At 53.1% G+C, this 18,527-nt stretch overlaps 1 pseudogene; it reads right to left on the bottom strand.

Annotated features, from left to right (window-relative positions):
- The window catches only part of LOC141207002 (uncharacterized), a 60,097-nt pseudogene extending 45,069 nt beyond the window's left edge, over window positions 1-15,028 (bottom strand).
- Window positions 15,029-18,527: the final 3,499 nt, after the last annotated feature.

Here is an 18,527-nt window from a genome sequence, read left to right as displayed (position 1 = left end):
CTTACCGGACCCGGCGTCCGAGGCTGTGGGGACTAACTCTTACCCAGCAGCAGAAGCCGACCGGCAGGGGATTTCAGGTCCTCAGGCCCAGAAACCCGAAGACACGGTCACACGCGTGGGACCAGCGCCGCCATCGTGGAGCGGAAGCCATTAGAAGGCCCCGAGTCACCGGCCATACGGGTGAGCACCACACGGCACACTCAGGGACGTGGGCTACTTATATCCGCTTCTAGCAAGGTAGCCAGAAGAGTACAGTCAGTTTGGGAGGCCTACAACTCCGCCTGGCCAGGGGAGATCCCATCTGCTCAAGGACTGACCAGGCCCCGTTCGCTAGCAAGTACTCCGGGAGGGTCTATCGTTGTTACCAGTAAAGACCCTGAATTACACCGCACCGTCTCTGAGTGGTTCCTGCTACCCTCATCTTCCACGTCGGCTGCCCTGAGGCCATACCCCTCCCGTTGGGGGTTATACTATCACGCTGCACAATTCTACACCGGCCTCAGCGGTCTGCCCTGCAGCGGCAGCTCCATAGCTGCAAATCAATGGGTGGCGTAGTCGACACTCAAATAACATCTATCAAGACTGCCACACACACTGAGTTGACTCCCTGGGCACGGACCGGGTCCCCGCCACTCGGAGACTACAACCCTCATCTGATCCGGTTCCGGGTAAGCCCCCGTGCGCGAGACGCTGCGCGACACAGCAGGCCCAGGGGCGCGTCAGATAAACGTGCTTCAGTTGTGGATATGTCATTTGGATTTAACCTCTATTGAAGGACTGCTGCTACTGGATATCTGTGTTTTCATCTGTCGTCTAGAGGATCATGGATTATGGCTACAGACTATACTGACTGGAGATACGAAATCTGTGGGCCAACCAAAAGATGGGAGACAGTGGGCATCACCTGATACAAAGCCAGGGGAACTACTGATCCCAGGTTGAGAACTTAAGGACTGAGAGAACTGTATTGTGGGCCATTTACCTGGAATTGCTGCATTACCATGGAGGTGATTAATAAAATATTGTTGCATCGTTAACCTGCCTAGGTGATTACTTACAAGTACCCACAATCTCAGATCTCTACAATAAACACATACAACTCATGCATGAGACATTCAATAAAATCACTGGAAATCAAAGACAAATACAATTAATTGTACTGTAATATTAATCCTGTCTGATGTTCATTCCCTGTGGGGCTCTAGTGTGTAAATTAAATATCCAATATGACTTTCTATTTAAGATTTTTCTTTTCATATCTCCACCTCTTAATGGTTTATAAGACTTTTCTATTCCTAATATCTGAAGGGTCTGATATCCCCTTTATGTTTTTGTGAAAAGCGTCTTGAAACCACAGACAGGTTTAATGCTGTGGGATTGATTACATCAGATAAATGTCTTCTAATACATGTTTATAGCGGATCTGACGTGCATCCCACGTATTGTAGTTAACTCTCTATTAAATAGATGACCCCTATAGTGGTACAATTGATGAAATTGTATATTGCAAATTGCTGTCCCATTAGGTATTCTTCAAATGTGTCGGCTTTCTTAACATAGTTGCATGTTTTACAGGATGTATGTGCACATTTAAAAAAATCCTTAGGCAGCGTAAACGCTTGCAAAACGCTTGGTAATCCGTGCCCCATGATCCCCAATGAAAATCTGCATGTTCTGTGCCCATGCTGTGGAATTTTCCACAGTGGATTTTCCTTGCGGGCTAATCCGCAGCATGTCCATTATTTGTGCGTTACTGGTTGCGGATTTGATGTCCCAATGCACTTGAAAAACGCAAGTCAAATCCGCATGTAAAATCTCTGCAAAAATGCGTGTAAAATCAGCAAGCATTTTTGACTGCCAAGACCATGCAGAAATGCTGCAGAAATTTTCTGCTTCATTTCTGCATCGTGGGCACATACCCTTTGGCTATGTGCCCACGATGCAGAAAAGCTCCAGATTTTTCCTAAGCGTTTCCGCATCTCCCTGGCAGAAAAAACGCATTCGTATTTTACATGTGTTTTTCCGGCCAGGGACAAGCGGTAGTGAAGCATTTTTGCACGCATTTCCGCATGCGGGTTATCAAGCGCTTTCCAAGCAATTTTAGCATCACTTGGAAAGTGCTTGACAACTTGCAACCGGCATGGTTTTATATAGTGTGACAGTAAAAGAATGGTAAAAAATAAATATTATACTTACCTTCTGATGGCCCCCGGTCTCCTTATCCGATCCGTCTTGGCTTGCCGGCAGCTCACGGTGGACTAAAAGGACCTGCCATGACGTCATTTAGTCATGTGACGGGTCACGCGTCTGCCGATGTCACATGACTAAATGACGTCATGGCAGGTACTTTTTAGACCATCGCGAGCTGCCGGCAAACCAGGACAGATTGCTATGGAGACAGGGGGCCATCAGAAGGTAAATATAATGTATATTTGTTATTTTATTCTTTTTTTTACAGGTACTATGGTACCCGGGTCTGGAGAAGAGTCTCCTCTTCTCCAGACCCAGGTACCATCCGCACATTGAACCGCATGGTATCCGCATCCGCAGATGCAGTGATGCGGATGTCATGCGGTCCAATGTAAGTCAATGGCGGCGAAAACGCAGCGATTCCGCAAAATAATTGGTAGTGCTGCGGATTTTTCCGCAATGATAATCCGCAGCTGAAATTTCCGCAGCATGTGCACAGCACATGCGGATTATCTTCGGGGAACATGGCAGACCACTTTTTTAAGCGTTTCTGCAGCGGAATTGCCGCTACGGAAACGCTAAAAATGCGCATAGTGGGCACATAGCCTTATAGGATAACCAAGTTACATTGCGTTTGATATTTGTTTCTTGAAAAAAACTCAGTGAAAGTTTTCCGCCTAGTGTAGAAGACATTTGGGATACAAAACTCAAACAAAATATGCAAAAAAAATCAAAAAAACTAAAGTTTGAAAGATATCAAAGACTACGAGTCAAATTCAATTTACACATGGAAATGAAACAAACCAAGAGCTACTGTTCTGAAATACAAGTCACACAATAAATTCAAAGGAAACAGAGGAGAGCGGAGGTCAGCTTCACAAATCCTAATGTGTCCATGGGTTCCTCTAATTATAATTCTCTGAGGACTTATCTGATGTATCAGTGGGATCAACTAAAGACCGATGGAACAAAAATAAATTCTCAAGTACTCCCCACAATTCAGCACAAAACAACGGGCGGGCAGAAAGCTCCAACGTGCCCGGACATGTGTGTTCCATGCCGGAGTGCATCACGGTCTCCTATCTGCGAATGCGCATGTCCGGAAGCATGCGTTCCACGCCGGAGAGCATAATGGTTTTGGATTGCATACCACCAACATAGAAAAATCTTATCTCTGAGATCAGCGTCATGGGAGACTAAAAACAAGTATTGCACATCCTCCCATCATACAATAGGCATGTAGATCTACTTTATCACTACATAAGATATGGGATGATGGCGCACAGTATATTCCTAAATGGTCAAATTTGACCTCTATTGCACAATTAGAGATACAAAAGCATTACCACACTTGTTAATTATGAAATAGTATAAGTGGAATATAATTGATAAGTAATAATTCTGATATAGAAGCTCAGACACAATATGTAAAGCCCATTCACAGGGAACTGACTAGCAATGAGTAGAGTATACAATCTAAAATTATAATCCAGAATGGGACTGTATTCACACTAAACAGGTATAGGAAATTTGAATCCAGCCTAAAAATCCACTTACTTTCTTTTTTGAGGATACATCTATTGCGATCACCTCCTCTCACATTGGATTTAACCACCACAATGATACAAAAGGAGATGTCTCCAGTTTCACCGCAATATACACTGTTCTTGTATCTCACTAATGGGATCTACCGACCATGGCGTATATCGCCCAAATGCTCCCCTACTCTCCTCTTAGACACCCTCTTGATCTTGTCTATATATTCTAGGGGGCGGATGCATGTGGCTATATCTACTAGTCCTGGGGTTTTACAGTTGTAATAATCCCACTGGAAAAAATTTTTAACCATGGAGGAACTTGAGAAAGATTTACATGGTCTCATCCAATTATATGTACAACGTTCTCCAGATCTAAAGAAACCACAGATTCTTCTATCTAGCCAAATCCACTTTGGTGCAAGTGCAGTAGAAACGATGCACTAAATGGTTCCTAATTGACCGACCCTTTCTGAAATTTATTGTGGGAGTAGATCCCACAGCACCCCTCAGGTCCAAGTCGACCACAAGTATATCCCAGTGTTTTCTGAGGATAAGAGGATATAAAAGATACAGTCACTCTGATTGTCGTAAGTTTTTCTTATTCATGTTGTCCAAACTTCTTCTTGGTCTCTTGGATTGGTATGGAGGAGTGTCTCTCTCTCTCCCATTTTTCTGCAAATGATGATGCGGAATCCAAAATGTACCATGAGTACCCTTCATCCCTCAGGTCTATTGCCTGTATATTAAAATCTGTGACATTCGAGCAGTACCTTCTCAACCGTAAAAATTGGCCCTTAGGTTTTCCTCTTTTTATGGGGATGGGGTGGTGGTTATCCCACTTCAATAGTTTATTAGTGCTTGAAGGTTTATGGTAGATGAGTGTCCCTAGGGTCCCATTACAATCTTTCTTGATCAGTACATACAGGAAAGGCAACTGGTAATAATTGGTGTTGGTCTGCTCCTTTAAATAAAATGTACTTTTCAGGTTATATCCTCAGTACCCTCACTTATCTTCCCTTCTTTTGAGGCCCACACAGTCATACTCTACTGGCCCTTCTCCCTGCGAGTGGCGGTTGTGTATCGCCCTCCGGCCCCTCCCGTCAGTTTGTGGATCACTTTGCCACTTGGCTTCCAAACTTTCTATCCTATGACATCCCCACCCTCATCATGGGAGACTTTAACATCCCAATAGGCGATTACCTCTCCCCATCTGCCGCTCATCTTTTATCGCTTAACTTCCTCCTTCGGCCTTTCACAGCTTACTAATTCTACTACACATGAAGATGGAAATACTCTTTGACTTGATATGCACCCGGCTCTGTTCAATACATGACTTTATTAACTCTCCTCTTCCGCTCTCTGATCACAACCTTCTTTCATTCTCTGTCAAGAACTGTCACCCTGCTCAAGACACCCCCACTTTCCACACTTATAGAAATATACATGCCATTAACACTAAGAAATTTATGAAAACGTTGCAATCATCTTTGGCCCCAATGTCCTCCTTCTCATGCCCTGACTCTGCACTGAAGCATTATAACGAAACACTGCAATGCGCCCTGGGTGAAGGTGCACCTCCTACACAGAGAACAACTCGGCACAGACGGCGACAACCCTGGAACACGCTGCAAACATGTTTTCTCCAGCGGTGCTCCAGGTGTGCCGAACGCCTATGGACAAAATCTAATCTGGCCGAAGATTTCCTCCATTATAAATTTACGCTTAAAACCTATAACTCCGCTCTTCACCTCTCCAAACAAACCTACTTTAACAACCTCATCATCTCACGGTCCAATAATCCTAAACACCTGTTTGACACTTTTCACTCTCTCCTTAATCAAACAGCACAGGCCCCAACCACCGACCTCAGCGCTGATGATCTGGCCAATTATTGACCATATCTGACAGGAAATTTTCTCTCAATCCCCAAATGTTATGCATGCTCCTCCCTCCCACACTGCATCTTGCTCATTTTCTGACTTCGAACCAGTCATGGAAGAAGTGACAAGGCTCCTTGCTTCCTCTCGCTCTACCACCTGCACCAGTGACCCTATTGTCTCATATCTCCTTCAGTCCCTTTCTCCAGCTGTCACCACTCACCTAACTAAAATATTCAACCTCTACCTCTCATCTTGTATTTTTCTCTCTTTTTTTAAACACGCCAGCATACATCCATTACTTAAAAAAACATTCCTCGACCAGAACTGTGCTGCTAACTACAGACCTGTTTCCAATCTTCCCTTTATCTCTAAACTCCTGGAACAACTGGTCCACTCCTGTCTAATCCGCTATCTCTCAGATAACTCCCTTCTTGACCCTTTACAATCTGGTTTCCGCTCTTTACATTCTACTGAAACTGCACTCACTAAAGTTTCTAATGATCAACTAACAGCCAAATCTAATGGTCACTACTCCCTGCTGATTCTCCTGGATCTCTCTGCAGCATTCGACACTGTGGATCTACCTCTCTGACCGCTCCTTCACTGTGTCTTTTGCTGGCTCCTCCTCTTCTCCCCTCCCCCTTATTGTCGGGTTCCTCAAGGATCAGTTCTAGACGCCCTTCTTTTCTACTTATATACCGCTTCTATTGGACAAACAATCAGCAGATTCGGTTTTCAGTACCATCTCTATGCTTATGACACCCAATTATACACCTCTTCTCCGGACATCACCAGTGCATTATTACAAAATACCAGTGATTGTCTTTCCGCTGTCTCTAAGACTATGTCCTCCCTCTATCTAAAATTGAATCGGTCAAAAACTGAACTACACGTATTTCCTCCCTCCACTAACCTACCAATGCCCGATATTGCCATCTCAGTTTGTGGCACCACCATTACTCCCCAGCAACATGCCCGCTGTCTGGGGGTCATACTCGATTCAGATCTTTCCTTCACTCGTCACATCAAATCACTTGCTCGCTCGTGTCATCTACACCTCAAAAACATCTCTAGAATCAGAACTTTTCTTACCTTTGACTCTGTAAAAACTCTTACTGTAGCTTTTATTCATTCTCGTCTGGACTATTGCAACTCTTTACTTATCAGTCTCCCTCTTTCTAAACTTTCCCCTCTCCAATCCGTCCTGAACGCAGCTGTCAGGGTCATATTCCTCACCTACCGATACAACCATGCCTCTTCCCTGTGCCAGTCATTGCACTGATTGCTCATCCAATACAGAGTTCAATATAAACTTATTGCTCTTACCCACAAAGCTATCCACGATTCAGCACCACTCTATATCTCCTCCCTCGTCTCAGTCTACCACCCTACCCGTGCCCTTCGTTCTGCTAATGACTTAAAACTAAAATCCTCCGTAATCCGAATCTCCCACTCCCGTCTCCAAGATTTCTCGCATGCTGCACCAATTCTTTGGAATGCACTACCCAGGACAATTGATTAATTCCCAATACTCACAGTTTTAAGCGTGCCCTAAAAACCTATTTCTTTAGACTGACCTATCACCTCAACACACTTATCTAACTGTCCCAGTTTTGGCCCATATTAAAATTTTCTTCAAAATCATGCTCATACCATCCATGCACTGATTAGCCTATGCCTGTACTGTACACATACTGGCTGGCGACCAGTTCTTGTAGTATTATGTACTTACCCTATTTAGTATATTAAGGCTGTATTATACAATATATGTACATTTTACCTTTTGTGTCTCCCCTATTTCCTTATAGACTGTAAGCTTGTGAACAGGACCCTCACTCTTTTTAATATCTGAGTTATGCTTATTCTGTAAAGTCTGTATTGTCTGTATAAGTCCCCCCTAAAATTGTAAAGTGCTGTGGAATATGTTGGCGCTATAAAAATTATTATAATTAAATTCAGATGTAAATCTAAGGCCCACTCTATTGATGTTGAGTTCCCCGTCTAATTCAAAAGATTGTTCACTCGTCCCTGACCAGATGATAAAAATGTCATCAATATATTTGTACCATACCCCAATATATGGATGCCATCACTTATGATCATCCCTGAATATTGTGGATTCCTCCCACCAGTCCAGGAATAAAAGTTAGCATATCAGGGGGCACAGGGTCTCCCCATCGCAGTACCCCTGAGCTGGAGGAAGTACTTCCTATCAAAAAGAAAGAAGTTATGAGTAAGAGTGAATTTTAGAAGATCCTCCATGAAGTCATTATATCTGCTACACTCTATTGATCTCAATTTCAAGAAACGTCTTACTCCTCTGATATCATCCTCATGCGGAATATTACTGTACAAAGCCTCTATATCTAGTAAGGCCTGCTCCCCTACATGCATGTGACTCGCCCCCTGGGCCGTGGGGCACGCGGAACCGGGCGATAGGGAGACGTTGGGGGTAGTAGTGGCGGCCCGGTCCCGCGGATCAGGGTGGTCAGACCAATGGTAGTCTGCTACGTGCTTCAGACAATGTCCGACTACGCCACCCGTGGATTGCGGTTATTAGGAACCGCCGCTGCAAGGCAGTCCGCTGGGGCTGATGGTGTGTGCAGCTGGGATGGTGCGACTCCCCACGGGAAGAGTGCGACCCCAGGGCACTGTAGCGGATGGTGGGGGTGATGGTAGTGCGAGTCCCGGTGCTAATAGTGCTGGAGGCGCGAATGAGCACACAGACGACAAGTTACAGTCCAGGGTCTTTACTCACAGTTCGTTTGTTCCAGGTCACTTCGGCCAGCAGTGACCGCCCGAGCCGTGCTGCGTCCACCAGGTGAGGGGCTCGGTCAACCCCCAGGCAGTTCAGGAGCATGGCACAGGACCCCTTTTATCCTTTCTCTGGCCTGCCTCACCAGTGACCCACTTTTGTCCAGCTGCCGCGGACCTGTGCAGTTAAACGTGGGCCCCGTTCTCCGCTGTCCTATATGGTGCCTTCCTAGCAGGTTTGATGAGGTGTCGCACCAATATATGATCACGACGACCGGTCTTTGGCTGAGGGTAGTTTCTCCTCCACCAACTTGGGATCCGGTACCCTTAATCTGCCTGACCCTTCACCCTGGATTCTCGTGGGTTTTTAGGGTCCTTTCCACCTTCTTGTTCCTGAGCCCTTCTGTTTCTCTCTTCTCCTTCTTTCCTGTCTTCTCCTCCTTCCCTTGGCCTCTTCTCCAGGCCCACTTCTCCTTCTCCTCTCAGGCTCCGGCCTCTTCTCTAGGCCTGCCTCTGGAGCAGCACTCAGCCTGAGCTGCTGCTCCCTGTCTTCTTCTCTGACTGAACACTGTTCTAAGATGGTGCCCACCTTTTATACCTCCTTCTAGCCATGAGCCCAGGTGACCAGCAACCAATTAGCTCCTTCCTACGCTCAGGAACCAACCCCTATCTGTCCCTACAGCACTGGGTGTTCCACCCCTCCCTCCCCACTCCAGCAGGGACATGGTCGGTCGTGCCTGCACTTCTGTCTAGTGGGAGCACCGTTGAGCTGTCCCTGGGAAATGGGGTGTGTGTGCTGCATGCAGCTAACTGAGCCCTGGTCCATACTCCATCCTTACCTGGGAGTGGAATATCACACCTCTGGTCTGAGGTGCAATACCCCTGTAGCGGCCGAACCCTCGGGGCGCTACATTCCCCCCTGGTAAAGCACAGCACGTCCTCGGGCTGGAAAAGAGCAAAAACAGGTAATTACAGGACATGCAAACTTTTTAAAACTTTTCACATCAGGAAACAGGTAACTTGGTTCAATTCCCTTTATGGGAAACACTCTCCTTTTCTTGTTACACTATTATAAAACACATACTAATACTTCTGGAACTCTTTTGACATATCACACTATAGAAAACATTCACATCAATATCTAGCAGCATATAAAAACTTTTCATATAAAACACTTTTAATTAAAGCACATTCTTGTATTCCTGGTTCACGGTCGCAGTGCAACTTGCGACCAGGTGCTCTTTCTTTTTAAAGGTGCAACAGTCCATTTTTAACTTTGAGGTAGACGTTGCGGTTCTTGTATAAAACCAGTAGGGGGCGCTTTAAGAAGCGCAACTATATACATGGAATTGGCTGTTTCCAGTCCTCGGCCGGTGGGGATAGGGGAATGGCTGCTCACAGTCCTCAGCCTGTTAGGGGAAGAGGGACGGCTGCTCTCAGTCCTCAGCCAGATTACTTAGGGGATAGGGGCACACAGGTAACAGTTCGATACTTGTCCCAACGGGGACCACACTTTCAAGACGGGAACAGTCCCAAAAACGATTCGGATGTCCTGACGGGTAACTATGTACACAGGTACTTTGCTACTTACTAGTAGCGGTGTCCTCCATAGGCTCCTTCTTCCTCCTCATATGGCTCTTCAGACCCGTCCGGGTCCTCTTGGCTCTCCTCATAGCCGCGGTGTTGTAGCTCCTCCTCAGTGAGCCGATGGACATGTAGGGCATATGGTTCTTTTGCACCTACGTGGCGGGTGAAGGTGACCACATCACCAGGGTACAAGTCACGGCCACGATGCCCCTCAGGTAGATGACTTTCGACGTCCCTGCGGGTCACTAAGACGTCGCCTGCGGTTTCTGGGCCCCTGATGAAACCCCAGCCGCTCTCCATGTGAAACTTGACTATGGTCCCGGTGATTCGGGGACCACGGGCTGCTTGGGGGTCTTGGCGGGCCTTGCGTTTCTGTTCGGCACTCTGGGCTTGGAGCCGTTCCTCTCTGACGCGTCTCTCTCGTCGCTCCCGCTCAAAGGTCGCCAGTTGCTGATGACAGGCCTCCAGACGACGGACCGCGTCTGCCCGAGTCTCTTGGGAGAACCCCATCAAGTTCTCGCCGGTGGGGTCCCACGCAAATTGGACGTCCTCCAGTGGGGGTAGGGGGACCTCCACGGGTTCTGGAGCCGGTATCAGAGGCTCGCGAGGGGGCTGGGCCTTCCATGGCTGATTGCTGATGACTTCGGCCGGCCACTCCAGGGGCAGTCCATCCGGACCGGTATGATGGGCAATCAAGTCCACACCCAGTCGTGGTATGGTAGAGGGACTTGATCTGGGGGCAGCGCCCAGGGGCACTCGGCCTTGCGACCAGGCCAGGGGTCTCTCAGTCGCGCTAGGTGGCAGTCCCGTCCGGGAGAGGGGCGCAGGCTTAGCGATGGCGCCCGGGTCATCCAGGCCTTGCGACCGGGCCGATGACGCTTCTCGCTTTACGGCGCCCGGGGTCAAGGGGCGTGGCGACGGGAGGGGCGTGGCCGCGGCGCTCACCGCTTGAGGCCTAGCTGGAAGTAGTGGCGGCGTGGCAACAGGCGCGGTGAGTGGGGCTTCGGGTGCCGCGACTGGGGGCTGGGGCAGGCTTGCGGTTGCTGGGCTTGGGGTGGTGACGTCCCCTTCACTTGCCTCAGTCCTCGTGGCTCCCTCCGCGGCGTCGCTTCCGGTCCTCTCTCCTCTTGCGCCGTCCTCCGAGGCAGGCAAACCGCGGGGTGCGGCTGAAGCCTGTCGCTGGTGGGTCTCCGCCTGCCGGGCCAGTTCTTTTCTCCACTCTGTGAGTGCATCTTGCTGCGCCCGGACCATCCTCCGCTCCAGGTCCTCCAGTGCAGCTTGCGCACGCTCCGGATCTCTGGGGAGCTGCGCCAGGACTTCATCTCTGGGGAGCTGCGCCAGGACTTCTGCTAGGCTGCAGAGCGGTTCGGCCTGCAGCAGGCTTCGGGCCAGGAGACTGGTGCTGCTCAGGGCGTCCATTCCCGGGTGCGGTCTGTCTGGACTGATCCAGACCACCCCCTGCCCCGCAGTTTTCTTCTCTTCCCACCCCCATTGGGGGCGGCCCCGGGGCAACTTGGTGACAATCACTTTCAGGGGCAGCCCCCCCATGTTGATGGACATCTCCACTGCTGCATTCATGGCTGGTGGGGGCGGGCTCCTTCTTTGGCGCCACTCTGGGACCTGGCCCACGATGGGAGGTGGCTTCCTGCTGTCTTTTGGTGCACACATAATGGCGTCCGCTCTGCCAGGACGGGAAAAACGGATGAAGATGGCGGGAAACGGTCCAAGATGGCGTCTGATGGCGGGAATCGGCTCCGGATGGCGGGAAACGACTCCGGACGGCGGGAAATTTCTTTTTAAGGTACATGTGCAATTTTCTTCAGGCACGCAATACCCGTTTGTGGCGGGTTGGTCACGATCCTGCCGACTACGCCAAAGCTGATTCGCCCCCTGGGCCGTGGGGCACGCGGAACCGGGCGATAGGGAGACGTTGGGGGTAGTAGTGGCGGCCCGGTCCCGCGGCTCAGGGTGGTCAGACCAATGGTAGTCTGCTACGTGCTTCAGACAATGTCCGACTACGCCACCCGTGGATTGCGGTTATTAGGAACCGCCGCTGCAAGGCAGTCCGCTGGGGCTGATGGTGTGTGCAGCTGGGATGGTGTGACTCCCCACGGGAAGAGTGCGACCCCAGGGCAGTGTAGCGGATGGTGGGGGTGATGGTAGTGCAAGTCCCGGTGCCAATAGTGCTGGAGGCGCGAATGAGCACACAGACGACAAGTTACAGTCCAGGGTCTTTACTCACAGTTCGTTTGTTCCAGGTCACTTCGGCCAGCAGTGACCGCCCGAGCCGTGCTGCGTCCACCAGGTGAGGGGCTCGGTCAACCCCCAGGCAGTTCAGGAGCATGGCACAGGACCCCCTTTTATCCTTTCTCTGGCCTGCCTCACCAGTGACCCACTTTTGTCCAGCTGCCGCGGACCTGTGCGGTTAAACGTGGGCCCCGTTCTCCGCTGTCCTATATGGTGCCTTCCTAGCAGGTTTGATGAGGTGTCGCACCAATATATGATCACGACGACCGGTCTTTGGCTGAGGGTAGTTTCTCCTCCACCAACTTGGGATCCGGTACCCTTAATCTGCCTGACCCTTCACCCTGGATTCTCGTGGGTTCTTAGGGTCCCTTCCACCTTCTTGTTCCTGAGCCCTTCTGTTTCTCTCTTCTCCTTCTTTCCTGTCCTGTCTTCTCCTCCTTCCCTTGGCCTCTTCTCCAGGCCCACTTCTCCTTCTCCTCTCAGGCTCCGGCCTCTTCTCTAGGCCTGCCTCTGGAGCAGCACTCAGCCTGAGTTGCTGCTCCCTGTCTTCTTCTCTGACTGAACACTGTTCTAAGATGGTGCCCACCTTTTATACCTCCTTCTAGCCATGAGCCCAGGTGACCAGCAACCAATGAGCTCCTTCCTACGCTCAGGAACCAACCCCTATCTGCCCCTACAGCACTGGGTGTTCCACCCCTCCCTCCCCACTCCAGCAGGGACATGGTCGGTCGTGCCTGCACTTCTGTCTAGTGGGAGCACCGTTGAGCTGTCCCTGGGAAATGGGGTGTGTGTGCTGCATGCAGCTAACTGAGCCCTGGTCCATACTCCATCCTTACTGGGAGTGGAATATCACACCTCTGGTCTGAGGTGCAATACCCCTGTAGCGGCCGAACCCTCGGGGCGCTACACATGTATACATGCTCGGGGGTATACATGGAGGGGAGCAGGCAAAGGGAAACCAACTCCAGAGGGATTATTCCAACTGCAAGACCTCAGGCGGTACTATGGGGACATTACACTGTGTGGGGGCATCATACATCCTGCATTAGGGGCATAATGGGAGCATTACCCTGTGTGGGGGCATCATACATACTGCATAAGGGGCATAATGGGGGCATTACACTGTGTGGGGGCATCATACATTCTGCATAAGGGGCATAATGGGGGCATTACACTGTGTGGGGGCATCATACATCCTGCATAAGGGGTATAATGGGGGCAATACACTGTTGGGGCATCATACATCCTGCATAAGGAGCATAATTAGGGCTATTACACTGTGGGGGCATCATACATACTGCATAAGGGGCATAATCGGGGGCATTACATTGTGTGGGAGCATCATACATCCTGCATAAGGGGCATAATGGGGGCATTACACTGTGTGGGGGCATCATACATCCTGTATAAGGGGTATAATGGGGGCATTACACTGTGTGGGGGCATCATACATCCTGCATAAGGGGCATAATGGGGGCATTACACTGTGGGGGCATCATACATACTGCATAAGGGGCATTACACTGTGTGAAGGGATCATACATACTACATAAGGGGCATAATGGGGGCATTACAATGTGGGGGCATCATACATCCTGCATAATGGGGGCATTATACTGTGTGGGGGGCATCACACATTCAGCATAAGGGGCATAATGGGGGCATTACACTGTGGGGGCATCACACATCCTGCATAAGGGGCATAATGGGGGCATCATACATCCTGCATGAGGGGCATAATGGGGGCATCATACATTCTGCATGAGGGGCATTACACTGTGTGGGGCATCATAGATACTGCATAAGGGGCATAATGGGGGAATTACACTGTGTGGGGGCATCATACATCCTGCATAAGGGGCATAATGGTGGCATTACACTGTGTGGGGCATCATACATCCTGCATAAGGGGCATAATGGTGGCATTACACTGTGTGGGGGCATCATACATCCTGCATAAGGGGCATAATGGGGGAATTACACTGTGTGGGGGCATCATACATCCTGTATAAGGGGCATAATGGGGGCATTACACTGTGTGAGGGGCATCATACATCCTGCATAAGGGGCATAATGGGGGAATTACACTGTGTGGGGGCATCATACATCCTGTATAAGGGGCATAATGGGGGCATTACACTGTGTGGGGCATCATACATCCTGCATAAGGGGCATTACACTGTGTGGGGGCATCATACATCCTGCATAAGGGGCATAATGGGGGCATTACACTGTGTGGGGGCATCATACATCCTGCATAAGGGGCATAATGGTGGCATTACACTGTGTGGGGGCATCATACATCCTGCATAAGGGGCATAATGGGGGAATTACACTGTGTGGGGGCATCATACATCCTGTATAAGGGGCATAATGGGGGCATTACACTGTGTGGGGCATCATACATCCTGCATAAGGGGCATAATGGGGGCATTACACTGTGCGGGGGCATCATACATCCGGCATAAGGGGCATAATGGGGGCATTACACTGTGTGGGGGGCATCATACATCCTGCATAAGGGGCATAATGGGGACATTACACTGTGGGGCCAGTAAAGGGGTCGTGTAGTATGAGAACAATACGTTTCCCCCCTTCCTGTCTCCATAATTGGGTCGTATGTATCTATTACAGGAAACAGAACAAAAACCTTATGATTCTTATAAAGGGGCAACACAAGACCCCAAAAGAGTCTCCGTGCTGAAGGGGTTAATGCCCCCTGCGCCCAGTAATGGGGGTCTCCACATACCTCCACTTGCAGCGCCGGCACGGTAAACGCTAGAAAGTATGGGCTCCTTCCAGGTATGACGTCATTTCCGGGGGGCGTGTCCTGGCTGTGCATTACGGGCGTGTTCTAGTTTAGCAGCGGACGCCATATCCTCATGCACAGGGACTGGGAGACAAGCTGCTGGTGAAGCTGCAGGAGAAGCTCAGTGCTGCGGGCTTGTGGGGGCTGGTGGTGGTTATGTGGGGCATGCTGCGGGCTCTGGAGACATGCTGGGTACTCTGTGGGGATGCTCTGGGGCATGCTGCGGGCTAGTGGTGGCTCTGGGGGTATGCTGCGGATTTGTGGGGGCTGGTGGTGGCTATGTAGGGGATCCTGTTGGCTCTGGGGCCATGCTGCGTGCTCTGTGGGGACGCTCTGGGGGGCATGCTGCGGGCTTGTGGGGGCTCTGGGTGGATGCTGGGGGCCTATGATGGCTCTGGGTGCATGCTGGGGGTGCTCTGGGTGGATGCTGGGTGCTCTGGGTGGATGCTGGGGGCTCTGGGTGGATGCTGCGGGCTTGTGAGGGCTCTGGGTGGATGCTGCGGGCTTGTGGGGGCTCTGGGTGGATGCTGCGGGCTTGTGGGGGCTCTGGGTGGATGCTGCGGGCTTGTGGTGGCGCTGGGGGCTCTGGGTGGATGCTGCGGGCTTGTGGTGGCTCTGGGGGCATGCTGGGGGCTCTGGGTGGATGCTGCGGGCTTGTGGTGGCTCTGGGTGGATGCTGCAGGCTTGTGGGGGCTCTGGGTGCATGCTGAGGGCTTGTGGTGGCATGCTGGGGGCTCTGGGTGGATGCTGCAGGCTTGTGGTGGCTCTGGGGGCTCTGGGTGGATGCTGAGGGCTTGTGGTGGCTCTGGGTGGATGCTGCGGGCTTGTGGTGGCTCTGGGTGGATGCTGCGGGCTTGTGGTGGCTGTGGGTGGATGCTGAGGGCTTGTGGTGGCATGCTGGGGGCTCTGGGTGGATGCTGTGGGCTTGTGGTGGCATGCTGGGGGCTCTGGGTGGATGCTGCGGGCTTGTGGTGGCTCTGGGTGGATGCTGCGGGCTTGTGGTGGCTCTGGGTGGATGCTGAGGGCTGTGGGTGGATGCTGAGGGCTTGTGGTGGCATGCTGGTGGCTCTGGGTGGATGCTGTGGGCTTGTGGTGGCTCTGGGTGGATGCTGCGGGCTTGTGGTGGCTCTGGGTGGATGCTGCGGGCTTGTGGTGGCTCTGGGTGGATGCTGCGGGCTTGTGGTGGCTCTGGGTGGATGCTGCGGGCTTGTGGTGGCTCTGGGTGGATGCTGCGGGCTTGTGGTGGCTCTGGGTGGATGCTGCGGGCTTGTGGTGGCTCTGGGTGGATGCTGCAGGCTTGTGGGGGCTCTGGGTGCATGCTGAGGGCTTGTGGTGGCATGCTGGGGGCTCTGGGTGGATGCTGCAGGCTTGTGGCTCTGGGGGCATGCTGCGAGCTTGTGGGGGCTCTGGGTGCATACTGCGGGCTTGTGGGGGCTCTGGGGCATGCTGGGGGCTCTGGGTGCATACTGCGGGCTTGTGGGGGCTCTGGGGCATGCTGGGGGCTCTGGGTGGATGCTGCAGGCTTGTGGGGGCTCTGGGTGGATGCTGCGGGCTTGTGGTGGCTCTGGGGGCATGCTGGTGGCTCTGCGTGGATGCCGCGGGCTTGTGGTGGCTCTGGGGGCATGCTGGTGGCTCTGCGTGGATGCCGCGGGCTTGTGGTGGCTCTGCGTGGATGCCGCGGGCTTGTGGTGGCTCTGCGTGGATGCCGCGGGCTTGTGGTGGCTCTGCGTGGATGCCGCGGGCTTGTGGTGGCTCTGCGTGGATGCCGCGGGCTTGTGGTGGCTCTGCGTGGATGCCGCGGGCTTGTGGTGGCTCTGCGTGGATGCCGCGGGCTTGTGGTGGCTCTGCGTGGATGCCGCGGGCTTGTGGTGGCTCTGCGTGGATGCCGCGGGCTTGTGGTGGCTCTGCGTGGATGCCGCGGGCTTGTGGTGGCTCTGCGTGGATGCCGCGGGCTTGTGGTGGCTCTGCGTGGATGCCGCGGGCTTGTGGTGGCTCTGCGTGGATGCCGCGGGCTTGTGGTGGCTCTGCGTGGATGCCGCGGGCTTGTGGTGGCTCTGCGTGGATGCCGCGGGCTTGTGGTGGCTCTGCGTGGATGCCGCGGGCTTGTGGTGGCTCTGGGTGGATGCCGCGGGCTTGTGGTGGCTCTGGGTGGATGCCGCGGGCTTGTGGTGGCTCTGGGTGGATGCCGCGGGCTTGTGGTGGCTCTGGGTGGATGCCGCGGGCTTGTGGTGGCTCTGGGTGGATGCCGCGGGCTTGTGGTGGCTCTGGGTGGATGCCGCGGGCTTGTGGTGGCTCTGGGTGGATGCCGGGGGCTTGTGGTGGCTCTGGGTGGATGCTGCTTGCTTGTGGGGGCTCTGGGTGGATGCTACAGGCTTGTGGGGGCTCTGGGGGCATGCTGTTGGCTTGTGGCTCTGGGTGGATGCTGGGGGCTTGTGGTGGCTCTGGAGGGGCATGCTGTGGGCTCTGGGGGATGCTGCGGGTTTGTGGGGGCTCTAGGGCGGATTCTGGGGGCATTTTGTGGGGGCTCTGGGGGGGATGCTGCAGGTTTGTGGGGGTCTGGGTGGGATGCATGCTTGGGGGCTGGTGGTGGCTATGTGGGGGATGCTGCGGGCTCTGGGTGCTCTGGGGATGCGTTGAGGGGGCATGCTGCGGGTTTGTGGGGGCTCTGGGGAGGATGCTTTGGGAGGTTTATGGGGGCTCTGGGGGGCATGCTGCGGGCTTTGGGGGGTTATGGGGGCTCTGAGGGCATGCTAGGGGCTCTGGGGGGGTTGTGGGGGCTCTGGGGAAGGGGGGCGGAATGATGGTGCACGCCTGTGGGGGCTCTGGGGAAGGGGGGCGGAATGATGGTGCACGCCTGTGGGGGGCTCTGGGGAAGGGGGGCGGAATGATGGTGCACGCTTGTGGGGGCGGAATGATGGTGCACGCTTGTGGGGGCTCTGGGGAAGGGGGGCGGAATGATGGTGCACGCCTGTGGGGGCTCTGGGGAAGGGGGGCGGAATGATGGTGCACGCCTGTGGGGGCACTGGGGAAGGGGGGCGGGACGATGGTGCACGCCTGTGGGGGCTCTGGGGAAGGGGGGTGCGGGACGATGGTGCACGCCTGTGGGGGCTCTGGGGAAGGGGGGTGCGGGACGATGGTGCACGCCTGTGGGGGCTCTGGGGAAGGGGGGTGCGGGACGATGGTGCACGCCTGTGGGGGCTCTGGGGAAGGGGGGTGCGGGACGATGGTGCACGCCTGTGGGGGCTCTGGGGAAGGGGGGTGCGGGACGATGGTGCACGCCTGTGGGGGCTCTGGGGAAGGGGGGTGCGGGACGATGGTGCACGCCTGTGGGGGCTCTGGGGAAGGGGGGTGCGGGACGATGGTGCACGCCTGTGGGGGCTCTGGGGAAGGGGGGTGCGGGACGATGGTGCACGCCTGTGGGGGCTCTGGGGAAGGGGGGTGCGGGACGATGGTGCACGCCTGTGGGGGCTCTGGGGAAGGGGGGTGCGGGACGATGGTGCACGCCTGTGGGGGCTCTGGGGA

Source organism: Phyllobates terribilis, unplaced genomic scaffold, assembly GCF_046119375.1.
Source record: "Phyllobates terribilis strain yellow unplaced genomic scaffold, ASM4611937v1 Scaffold_156__1_contigs__length_4398808, whole genome shotgun sequence".
NCBI classification, from domain to species: domain Eukaryota; kingdom Metazoa; phylum Chordata; class Amphibia; order Anura; family Dendrobatidae; genus Phyllobates; species Phyllobates terribilis.
Note: the sequence above shows the minus strand (reverse complement) of the source record. Positions and strands in the feature narration are given on the sequence as shown.